General features: G+C 37.3%; 1 protein-coding gene across 5 annotated transcripts in view; it reads right to left on the reverse strand.

Moving 5' to 3' along the window:
• The window catches only part of GPC5 (glypican 5), a 2,038,323-nt gene that overhangs the window by 1,646,480 nt on the left and 379,038 nt on the right, over positions 1–12,805 (reverse strand). The window lies entirely within an intron of this gene.

Here is a 12,805-nt window from a genome sequence, read left to right on the forward strand (position 1 = left end):
GATACAACCAATAAGATAAGGGGATGTAAAGCAGGATATGTCCTGGAGCCCCATAACCAACAATTAAGAGAGTCTCTGTATATATCTTGAGGGTCCATAAACCACCAAATGCCTCAGGGTCTACTTCAAAGATGGCATGAGATTAATTAGTTTCACAATTGTTGACTTTCTGCACATCCAGCTATGTTTACAAGGATTGTTGGTATGTCAAATCGAGTCTTCTTACAATTCTTCTGGTTGCTTGGATAAATGGTGAGTAGGGGGTAGAGGGATCAAGCAGTTCAAGGTATATATATATATGTTTATATATGTATGCATGCATATACATATATAAACACACATATATACATATATATGGAGAAAGATTGTATATACAAATCATTTTATATGCAAATCATGACTATCATGAAGGGTAATTGTTACAGGTATTGTATTTGTAGAATTAAACTGAAATTTAGCAAATGTTTTCTTGTTATAATAACTAAAGAATTTGCTTCTTCCTTCTCTTATAGAGCACTGACTGAAAAGTATTTTTTCCCTTGAAAGTAAGACTTAGAAGGCCGAAGATGGCGAAGTAGAAAGATGCACATACACATAGCTCCGAACCCACAAAACACAGAACGGCAGAGGGGACTAACCCAGGGTGAATTCTGCACCCAGAGACCACGGAATATTGGAGCGAGGGAGATTTCTGTTCCAGAGAGACCTGCAAACCTCTCGCGGGGGATCCTTCGCGCCGTGGCCTGGGCGCCAGGGCGAGAAGCAGAGAGCAGCCCTACCGCGGCAGCGACAACGTGGGAAGAAGATCCGAGAGGGCTGCAAGACGGGATCTCCAGCGGCCATGCGGGTCCCCCCACCCACAGAGGGACCTGCAAACCTCTCGCAAAAGGTCCGTCGCGCTGCAGACGCGGTGCCCAGCCCGGACCTGCGCAGCCCCGGCTCTGAGGGGCACAGTTCTAAGAGGGCTCCGAAGGCGGGATCTTCAGCAGCGGCACGGGCCCCCCCACCAACAGGTGACTGACGGGGGTAGGTGAGAGAGTCTCTTTGGCGGGTTGAGAGGGGAGTGAGGTGCCCCCATGGCTCGGGCCCCCCTGGGAGGTGGGGACTGAGAGGCGGCTGCGGATGGCAGATCCCCAAGCGGGCGGGAGCCTGGATCCATTGTGGAAGGTCTGTGCATAAACCACCTGAGGGAACTGAGCCAGAGAGACGGCCCTGCCCCTGACCACCTGAACTTAATTTAACACTGAATAACAGCCCTGTCCCCACCAAAAATCCTAAGGCGGGAAGCAGCATTTGAATCTCAGTCCCCAAATGCTGGCTGGGAGGACCAGGAGGCGAGGTGGGTGTGAGGAGAACATTCAGAGTTCAGGCCACTAGGTGGAGAATATGCCAAGAAAAGGGAAAAAAAATAAAACTATTGAAGGGTACTTTATCGGAGAGAAAAAAACACTTCCTCCCCTCCTTTCTGATGGGGAGGAACAATGCTTGCCATCAGGCAAAGACACAGAAATCGAGGATTCTGTGTCCCAGCCCACCCAATGGGCTCGGGCCATGGAAGAGCTCAAGAGGAATTTTGAAAATCAAGTTAGAGAGGTGGAGGAAAGACTGGAAAGGGAAATGGGAGGGATGAGGGAGAAGCATGAAAAACAGATCAGCTCCCTGCTAAAGGAGAACCAAAAAAATCTTGAAGAAATTGGCACCTTGAGAACTAGCCTAACTCAGCTGGCAAGGGAGGTGCAAGGGGCCAATGAGGAGAAGAATGCTTTCAAAAGCAGAATTAACCAAATGGAAAAGGAGATTCAAAAGCTCACTGAAGAAAATAGATCTTTCAAATCTAGAATGATACAGATGGACGCTTTGGACTTTTCGAGAAAGACAGATATCTCAGAACATACCGCTCAGATTCGAAAAATGGAAGATAAGGTGAAATATCTTATTGGAAAAACAACTGACCTGGAAAATAGAATCAGGAGAGACAATGTAAAAATTCTGGGACTACCTGAAAACCATGATCAAAAGAAGAGCCTAGACATCATCTTCCATGAAATTATCAAGGAAAACTGCCCTGAGATTCTAGAACCAGAAGACAAAATAAATATTCAAGGAATCCGCAGAACACCACATGAAAGAGATCCAAAAAGAGAAACTCCTAGGAGCATTGTGGCCAAATTCCAGGATTCCCAGGTGAAAGAGAAAATATTGCAAGCAGCTAGAAAGAAACAATTCAAGTATTGTGGAAATACAATCAGGATAGTACAAGATCTGGCACCTTCTACATTGAGGGACAGAAGGGAATGGAATAGGATATTCCAGAAGTCAAAGGAAATAGGACTGAAGCCAAGAATCACCTACCCAGCAAAACTGAGTATAATACTTCAGGAAAAAAAATGGTCTTTCAATAAAATAGAAGACTTTCAAATTTTCCTGAAGAAAAGACCAGAGCTGGAAAGAAAATTTGACTTTCTAACACAAGAATGAAGAGAACCATGAAAAGGCGAACAGCAAAGAGAAATCATAAGGGACTTACTAAAGTTGAACTGTTTACATTCCTACATGGAAAGACAATATTTATAACTCTTGAAACATTTCAGTATCTGGGCACTGGGTGGGAGTACACACACACACACACATGCACACACGCACACATACATAGAGACAGAGTGCACAGAGTGAATTGAAGAGGATGGGATCACATACTAAAAAAAAAAAATGAAATCAAGCAGTGAGAGAGAAATATTGGGAGGAGAAAGGGAGAAGTTATATGGGGCAAATTATCTCTCATAAAAGAGACAAGCAAAAGACTTATTAGTGGTGGGATAAAGAGGGGAGGCAAGAGAAAAACATGAGGTCTACTCTCATCACATTCCACTAAAGGAAAGAATATAATGCACATTCATTTTGATAGGAAAACCTATCTCATAATACAGGAGAGTGGGGGACAGGGGCACAAGCAGGATGGGGGGGAGGATAGAGGGGAGGGCAGGGGGAGGAGAATGCAATACCAGGTCGACACTCATGGGGAGGGAAAGGACCATAAGAAAATAGAAGTAATGGGGGACAGGATAGGATGGAGGGAAATATAGTTAGTCCTATACAACACAACTAGTATGGAAATCATTTGCAAAACTAAACAGATATGGCCTATATTGAACTGCCTGTCTTCCAAGGGGAAGGGGTAGAGAGGGAGGGAGCCAAAGAAGTTGGAACTCAAAGTGTTAGGACCAAATGTAATGTTATTACCACTGGGTAACAAGAAATACAGGTTAAGGGGTCAAGAAAGCTATCTGGCCCTACAGGACAAAAGAGAAGACGGAGACAAGGGCAGGGAGGGAGGATAGAGGAGAGAGAAGATAGGTCACAGGGGCAATTAGAAAGCTTGGGTCTGGGGGGGGGAGGGGAAAAAAGGGGGGAAAATTTGTAACCCAAAAATGTGTGAAAATAAATGTTAAAAGTTTAATAAAAAAAAAAAAAAAAAAAAAAAAGAAAGTAAGACTTAACATCAGCTAAAGGGTCCTAAATAATATTGAGTAGTTTAAAAGCATCAAAAAATGAATTATTGAATAAAACTACCAGAGAAAAACTGAAAGATAATGTCTGTTTTCTCTGTTTTGCCTGATAGTTGTAAAAGCAGGGTGTTAGAAAAAAATCCAAATAAATAAGGATATCTATCTCATCAAATATTAAAACACTTCTATCCTACCTATAAAAGTTCCTGATTACTATGCCTTTGAACAATAAAAAAAGATAAATTAACTCTTAATTTGGGAACTAGAATGTGGATTATTTTTTCCTCAAATAAATTAATAAATATACACATGAAAGTATATATATGTCAGATCTATTTGATCAGCATCCTACTTTTCTCTTTACCTAACACTATAAGAAAATGAGAGAAGCCTGGCCAAAGCAACTATGATGGAATATATATTCATTTATCAAATGAAAAATAATTTAAATCCTCCAAAAAGAAAAAATCTCCCTGAAGGGAGGTTTAGGATATGATTTTTCTAAATTACCTGAACCACGCTACCCTGAAAACATTGTTTTATGAAATAAAGTCCCTCGCTAAGCATTCTTGAAGAAAAGAAAGGCAGTGCTGGCATAATTAAAACAAAATGCATTGGAGCTCCATAATAATGCTGTCCTGAGATGACAGGTTATAAGCTTAGGAGTTGTTATGTACTACCAGTGCAACAACCACTTAAAATTCTTTTGCTACTTTACTGAATCTTCAGGGAGGTGAGCCAATAGAGACTTTTAGCTCAATAAGTAATATCAAGCATTGGGTTAAAACACTAACAATGAGAGGCAACATGAGATAGTAGATAGAAAGCCTGTCTTGATTACTGGTGGTGCTGGGTTCAAGTCACAGTTCTCAAAAATTGCTTTATGACTTTGGGCAAATCACTAAACTATTTAATCCCCAGTCAACATTCTAAATGTGTAGATTTTAGAGCAAGTGCTAACTTCAATTGGTGAAGGCGGTTTCTCAGTCCTTCTCCAATAAAATCATAGATCAATTTAAAAAAAAAACTAATAATTTACAAAACATGATTCTTATTAAATATTTCTAGGTCCTAGATGTGATTTCTTTTCTTCTGTTTTAGACTAGACTTTTGAGTTCATTGGTGAAGGAAAACTCCTAGGGAGTAACTCCATCTGTCAGTGAATATCTACCCAGCCCCTCCTCTGCCACTGACTGGCTTGGAGTGTTGCCTAGGGGCACTGAGAAATTAAATAATTCATTTAGCGAGAGATGGGAAATTAAAAAAAAAATTAAAATGAACCCTGTTTTTAGAGTTTTGAAATATCGCACATTTGTAACTTACTCCTATGTAGGAAAAAAAAAAACTAATTCAACTAAAATGAAACTAATTCAGTGGCCAGGAAGTAATTCCAAAAATACTAGAAGCACAAAAGAGAAAATGTCAGAAAAAGTCTCCCTAAATACACTGGAAATCCAGGGCAGGAACAATCTTATTTTTATCTTAGTGTCACCAGCGTCTATCTCAGTGCCTGGTACAGCTTTAGTTTTGTTGTTAAACTGTTACTGTTCAAAATATATGAATGCAAAAGAATTTTTTAAAAATTAGGTTTAAAAAGTAACCAGCAATGAATGTTTCAAACATGTTGATCAAATTCCATGAGTCAAAAAGAAATAACTAAAGACATCAAAGCCCAGCAGGATTATTGGCAGGATTTAATAACCCAACTTGAGTAAGCTGGTAGGGTTTCCAGAGTTCCCATTTTTACAAATATCCACAATACAAATAATAAAGTCCTCTGGGTCTCTTTGTTGAGAAAATAATTTGAAGATCAAAAATCTTACTTGAGAATGAGGTCCCTAGGAGCTCAGTGTCTATCATCTTATCTTTGTCTAGTTTTCAAGCATTCTAGAACCAGCAATAAAATACAACTCATAAAAATACTAGAATCTTGAACTTGGATTTTTAAGAACTTTAGACTCCTTCTAGGTTGGGAGTTCTTAATTTTTTTGTGTGTGTCATGGATCCCTTTGGCAGTCTGGTCAAGTCTATGGATCCCTTCTCAGAATAATGTTTTTAAATGCATAAAATACACAAAATTACCATGGAAACTTATTACATCAAAATAGGCATCAAATCACTTTGTAAAGAAAACCTCTCAAAGCTCAGATTAGGAATCCTTGACTTCGTTCAACTTAATTTTACAAATAAGAAAACTCAATATCTGAGCATTTTGGTGGCCATATCTTAGGTCATATGAATAGCAGCTATCAGAAACAGGGTTCAACATCACATTTCAGCCATATTCAATGTTTTTATCACAGCCAAAATTTGAGCTTCCAGAAATAAAGCTTAGTGTATCCCTATAAAATGTAGGTTAACAATTAAAAGCACCCAAATCAGACTCTGTACTAAGTATCAAATGCTCTACTAGTTGTCCCTGATGTTCCTTAGTTTTATAATTCTGATCAAAGTCTAGAAAAACCATGAACTAAGCTTCAGAAAATTTTAAGGACAATGAATATCCAGAAAACAAAATGTTACCTTAACTTGAATTTTGGTGCTTACAAAAATGCATTCAGACAGTTCCTCAATACACAAAGAATGGCAGATATTCAATCATTTTTTCTTGACAACTAGTAATTCCCCCATTCTGTGACTATCAAATTCATACCTCATGAATGCTTAATAATTGTGGTTCATAATATATCCTAAAGAAACAAAAATTTCCCTCACCTACAACTTCTCTCAAGACTTTCATTCAACTCTGATAAAGTTTTCTCCCTCTTCATTCCTCGGGTATTATCAGGGTCCGTGTTATATTCTAAGTTGTCAACAACCTCTTCTGTTCCCTATCGCCCAGCAGAATATAAACTCTTTGAGAATAAGACCTGTTTTGTTTGTTTTGACTATTTTACATTCAGTAATTAGTACAGTGTTTAGAATATAGCATGTATGTAATGTTTGTTGACTAAATATTTGTTGATGAGTGCTTCATTTTAAATTGTGTAATATTTTGACACAATGATAGCCCTCCAAGAGGGGAATAATTTTCACTTTATGTGCTTTAACAGGCTTTGGTAATCTGAAATCACTTAAAACAAAAGTTAAATTAAATGTGTCCAATGTTTAGAAAAAAATCAGAAAACTATAAGGACTAGAAAAATCCTCCAACCTACTGTCTTCACCTTGAAGCAGGATCCAATGGAAATATCCTCCATTCAGGACACTCCTTCTTGGATGCCCTAGTATTGCAAGAATTTACTAGAGAAAAACTGATATTATCTTTTCTTTTCACATCAAAATTAGAAAGTCATTTCCTCAGTGTGTTTCTTGACTTCTGTCAAGTAACTGGCTAGTAAAATGCCCCAAAAAAGGTGAAAAATAAGACTATAGAAGGTTATTTTCTTGGTGAACAGGTATTTTTTCCACCCTTTCAGATGAGAAAGAATAATGCATACCATCAGAGGAAGTCAAGGCTTCTGCATCCAAAACCTCCAAAATAAATATGCAGTGGCTTCAGACCATGAAAGAACTCAAAAAGGATTTTGAAAATCAAGTAAGAAAGATGGAGGAAAAGTTGAGAAGAGAAATGAGAATGATGCAAGAAAATCATGAAAAGCAAGCCAACAGCTTGCTGAAGGAGACCCAAAACAATGCTGAAGAAAATAACACCTTGAAAAATAGGTTAATTCAAATGCCAAAAGAGGTTCAAAAAGCCAATGAGGAAAAGAATGCTGTAAAAAACAGAATTAGTCAAATGGCAAAGGAGGTTCAAAAGCTCACTGAAGAAAATAGTTCTTTAAAAATCAGAATGGAGCAGATGGAAGCTATTGATTTTATGAGAAACCAAGAAATAACAAAATAGAAACAAAAGAATTAAAAAATAGAAGATAATGTGAAAATTCTCAATGGAAAAACAATTAGCCTGAAAAATAGATCCAGGAGAGACAATTTAAAAATTATGGGACTACCTGAAAGCCATGATCAAAAAAAGAGCCTAGACATCATCTTTCATGAAATTATCAAGGAAAACTGCCCCAATATTCTAGAACCAGAGGGTAAAATAAATATTGAAAGAATTCACCAATCACCTCCTGAAAGAGATCTGAAAAGAGAAACTCCTAGGAATATTGTAGCCAAATTCCAGAGTTCCCAGGTCAAGGAGAAAATATTGCGAGTAGCTAGAAAGAAACAATTCAAGTATTGTGGAAATACAATCAGGATAACACAAGGTCTAGCAGCTCCTACATTAAGGGATCAAAGGGCTTAGAATATGATATTCTAGAAGTCAAAGGAAGTGGAATTAAAACCAAGAATCACCTACCCAACAAAACTGAGTATAATACTTCAGGGGGGAAAATGGTCATTCAATGCAATAGAGGACTTTCAAGTATTCTTGATGAAAAGACCAGAACTGAATAGAAAATATGATTTTCAAACACAAGAATCAAAAGTATGAAAAGGTAAAGAGGAAAGAGAAATGAAAGTTGAATTGTTTACATTCCTACATGGAAAGATAATATTTATAACTCTTGAGACTTTTCTCAGTATTTTGAGTAGTTGGAGGGATTATAGACACACACACATATATTATATACATATACATATACATAGAAAGAGAGCACAGGGTGAGTTGAATAAGAAGGGATGATATCTAAAAAAATAAAATTGAGTGAGAGAGGAATATATTGAGAGAAAAGGAAGAATGGAATGGGGCAAATTATCTATCACAAAAGAGGCAAGTAAAAGACTTTTATGTGGAGGGATAAAGGGGGAGGTGAGAAGGAAAAAGTGAAGCCTACTCTCTTCACATTTGGCTTAAGAAGGGAACAACATGCTCACTCAATTTGGTATGAAAATCTATCTTGCACTACAAGAAAGTAGGGGAGAAAGGGACAAATGGGGTGCAGGGGGATGATAGAAGGGAGGGCAAATGGGAGGAGGGAGTAATTAGAAGTAAACACTTTTGGGGAGGGACAAGGTCAAAAGAGAGAATAGAATAAATGGGGGGGACTGGATTGGATGGAGGGAAATATAGTCTTTCACAACTTGACTATCATGAAAGTCTTTTGCACACGACACATATATAGCCTATATTGAACTGCTTGCCTTCTCAAGTGGGGATGGGTGGGGAAAGAGAAAGGGAGAGAATTTGGAATTCAAAGTATTAGGAACAAATGTTGAGAATTGTTTTTGCATATAACTGGGAAATAAGAAATGCAGGTAATGGGATATAGAAATCTATCTTGCCCTACAAGAAAAGAGAGAAAATGGGGATAAGGGAAGGGAAGGGTGTGATAGAAGGGAGGGCATATTGAGGCAAGGGATAATCAGAATGCAAGGTGTTATGGGGTCGGGGGAGGGGAGAGATGGAGAGAAAATTTGGAACTCAATTTTGTGGAAATAAATGTTGAAAACTAAAAATAAATATTTAAAAAAAGAAAGTTTAAAAAATAAAAATAAAACAGAGAAGAAACTATGGAATGAAATCACAGAATGAATCAAAATATTTTCTCTTGTGTTATATTTTCTTTTGTTTTGGTTTTTCCTACATATTTCTTATACGTATGTTTTACTAAGGTTGGCCAAGTGTGAGTTAATTCTTCCCAGGGGAGACAGAGAGGCAGACAAAGAGAGAGAGAGAGAGAGAGAGAGAGAGAGAGAGAGAGAGAGAGAGAGAGAGAGAGAGAGAGAAAGAGAGAGAGAGAGAGAGAATAGGATGGGAAATGAATAATATTTTATACTAAACACTTTAAGTTTGAGCCCACTCTTCCCAGGAACAGTGCGCAGAGGGAACATCATACCCTCTTACTTGGAGAGACTTTTTTAAAACTTAATTCTTTGCTATATCTTCTCAGTAAATATTTTTTAAAAGCTAAATGAAGTCAAATGGCTGATTGATATTAGTGATATATTAATTGAAATTGACAAGATCTTCTGAGTGATATCATTTGAATAACCCAGTCCCTTCAGGTTAATCCTAAAAGCCTGAAAAGTAAACTGCCATTCTGTTGACCCACCTGCCAACACAACTTGGACACAGGAGAGTTATGCAGAGATCAAGCTTCACTGATAACCGTTGTTAAAATGTATGTTCCCGACTATTTTTTAAAGGAACTTAGATATTGAATCATTGATAGGACTCAAGTTATTCTTTTTGATGTTATTCTACAGTTTGTTGTTATGAGGATAAACTGATATAATATTTCTGAAATGTAGCATAGTGCCTGGCACATAGTAAGTGCAGTATAAAATACAGTTATTTTTATTAATGTTAAATATTATCCAATAGCCCAGGATTTAGTCAATGTGCCTAATTTGTGGCTTGAGTGGCTGGGACTAAATAAAACTCAGTGTGTTATCTAAAAATGCATAACAAAAAAGTCCGAACCTAGTCTAGCCATTAGTGTCCATCAGTTTCCTAAAAGACCAAAAGTGAAGCAGCATAGAATTTGCATCAAAAAAGAAAATGCAGCTTTTCTTCTTTGCTACTGCACAGAAGCAATTTTAAATGGGAAAAAAATGCATTTGTTTTTTGGATATCTTAAAATGTTGATATAGGGTCTCTGCAAAGAACCATCAGACATTTCAAGTCCTCTGTCATACATAGAAGATGATGATTTGTTGATGTGGTTGTTAGATGTTGAGAGTTTTACTCTGTGCCTATGATAATGGTGTTTTAGAAACTCTAGTATATAATCTGCCCATTAGGTTATATTTAACAATGCTTCTGCAGTGCAGTGAAAAGATGCAAGTTGTGTTTCCCCATCCCAAAAATCATCATCATCATTATCATCCTCATCATCATCATCTAAGAAATTAAAATGCATACATGGAGGTAACATAAAAAAGAAAAGATTCTTCATATAAAGTAAAATTAATTTTCCCAGACATCATATTTAAAATTATTCTTCAAGTTCCTGTCTACAAAAGTGTGAAGAAAGCTTTACCAAAGTATGAAGAAAGCTCTTGTTATTCACTCTTCTGGGTTTTTTGTTATTGTTCATACTTAGGAAAGGTAAAGTAAGAAAATATAATTTCACCCCCAAAAAAATGAAACAATAGAAACAGTTATTTAATTTTTAGCATCCTTTCCCTTTGTAATGCTAATTTAAGGTTAATGGTGGGTGGGGGGAAGAGTTAAAAATCTTCCCTGCCCATTAATAGGCCTCAATACCTTTTGTTAATTTCTATTGAGGCACTGAGTCAGAGGGTCCTGCCTCCCAACTCTGAAAAGTGTATAAATACTCTGAGGTGAGTGTTTGTTTGGCCAGAGGAGACTCTGGGTAACTGTGAAGGAGCACCCATGGTTTTGAAAACTCATATGTTGATGCTTCTCTCTCTGGTAACTATGTATGTATTGCTTATGGGCACACTGTTGGAACTCCTGTCTGTTGATTTTTATTTCTCTGTGTTTTCTCTGAAGTTCAAGTGCTAACCTTTTCCCTTGAACTAAGTGAATGATATATGTGCTTGATTAAAATAGATTGTTGCCCCCTCAAAGGTTACTTTCCTCTTAGAAAAGCATATCTAAGAATCTGTACAGCAGGCCCTTCTGTGTATGTTGAGGTCTTTGCCGTTACACCCTTGAAACAAGATATTTCTCTTCTCTGCAGCCTCCATCTCAGTCAACTTGATTCCTCACCTTAATTCCTGAAAGCACTGTTTCTCTTCCAAAAAGCAGTGGTATTAAATGGGTAAGCGACATGGCCAGTATCTAAGGCAAACCATTTTCTAGACCTTTATTTCCTCTTCCAATTAAATTCAACAAACATTTACTAAGCATATATAAAAGAAGGGATCCTAGGAGATAGAATGCTAGACTTGAAGTCAGGAAAATCTGGGCTGGAATCTGGTCTAAGAAACTTAAATAGCTATGAGGCCTTGAATAAGTTATTTAATGACTCTCAGCCTTAGTTTCTGTATCTGTAAAATGATGAGAGTAATAGCATGTATCTCATGAAGCTGTTAAGAGCATCAAATGGGATATTATACAAGCACAGTTAAGGTGATATACTGAGTAGTGCACTAAGCCCATAGTCAAAAAGCCTGAGTTTAAATCTAGTCTTAGCCATTTACTAGCTGTGTGACCCTGGGCAAGTCACTTAGCCACTGTCTATCTCAGTTTCCTCAATTGTAAAATGAAGGTAATACTTCACAGGATCTTTGTGAGGGTCAAATACGTTATTTATAAAGTGCTTACTACTTAGTAGTATGTGCCTGGCACATAGTAGGTGATTAATAAATGCTTATCATCTTACCTACCTATATTTAAAGTAACCTTAAAGTGTTAATAAAGGTTATTATTACATGCAAGACACTTTAGAGAAACAAACAAAAATGAAACAGTCTCTGCCTTCAAGGAACATACATTTGTTTGGAAGTTTGGGGGTAAGGGACAGCAACAAGTACACACGTAAATAAATACAATGTCTGTAGAAAGCAATGTAACATGATATCAGAAAGGAAACAGAAGTTTCCTGGGCGAATTGGGAAAAGATTCATCTACAAAGTGGCAACATCCATTGGTAGGATGGTTCCTCAGAATGGCAGTTGACTTCTTCCCAGAGTTTTATGGCTAATCCTAAAGGATTGGGATATTCTAATAAAAATCTATCAAATGAGCAGATTCCAGCTCTAGAATTGTTCAAAAATCAGTTCAATTTTATCTTCTTAAAACTTCCATTACTTTTGTAGGCAATCAGCCTATGGCAGAATGACACAATAGAAAAGACATGGGACTTCATAATTCAATTTAATTACTTCAACATTTGTTATGAAGTGCCCACTCTGTGCAGTAGGTACTTGTGGAGACACCAAAGTTTAATGTGTGTAGTACAGAAAGTGGATAGGATTCATATCACAAAAGCCTCACTCAAAATAATACATAATTAAAATAGTACATTAATAAAGGTGAAAGAAAAACTTTTGGGTCACTGCTCCAGAAAGGTGCTAATTGAGTCTTGAGCTAGAAAGTTCATTATTGATTAAGTAAAGCACTGATAACTTCCTGGAGGAGGTCTGAACTGCATAAAAAAAAAAAATCTAGGTGTACACTTAAGCTCTGTCATTAACCAGCTGGGAAATTTGGAGCAAGTTATTTCATCCTTGAGCCTTAGTTTTCTTATCTATAAAGTGAGAATCAGAAAACTGTCCAGATAGTTCACAGGATCACTGCAGGGCTTAAGTAAGCTAATGTGTGTGACAGCACTTTGTAATTATAACATGAACATAAAGGTAAACTTTAAAGAACATGGGCTGCACTGTGAGTAGGGAGCTATACTCTGAGTCAGGAACAAGTTTTCCTTTCTGACATA

The sequence above is a fragment of the Notamacropus eugenii genome, chromosome 6, assembly GCF_028372415.1.
Source record: "Notamacropus eugenii isolate mMacEug1 chromosome 6, mMacEug1.pri_v2, whole genome shotgun sequence".
Classification (NCBI taxonomy): domain Eukaryota; kingdom Metazoa; phylum Chordata; class Mammalia; order Diprotodontia; family Macropodidae; genus Notamacropus; species Notamacropus eugenii.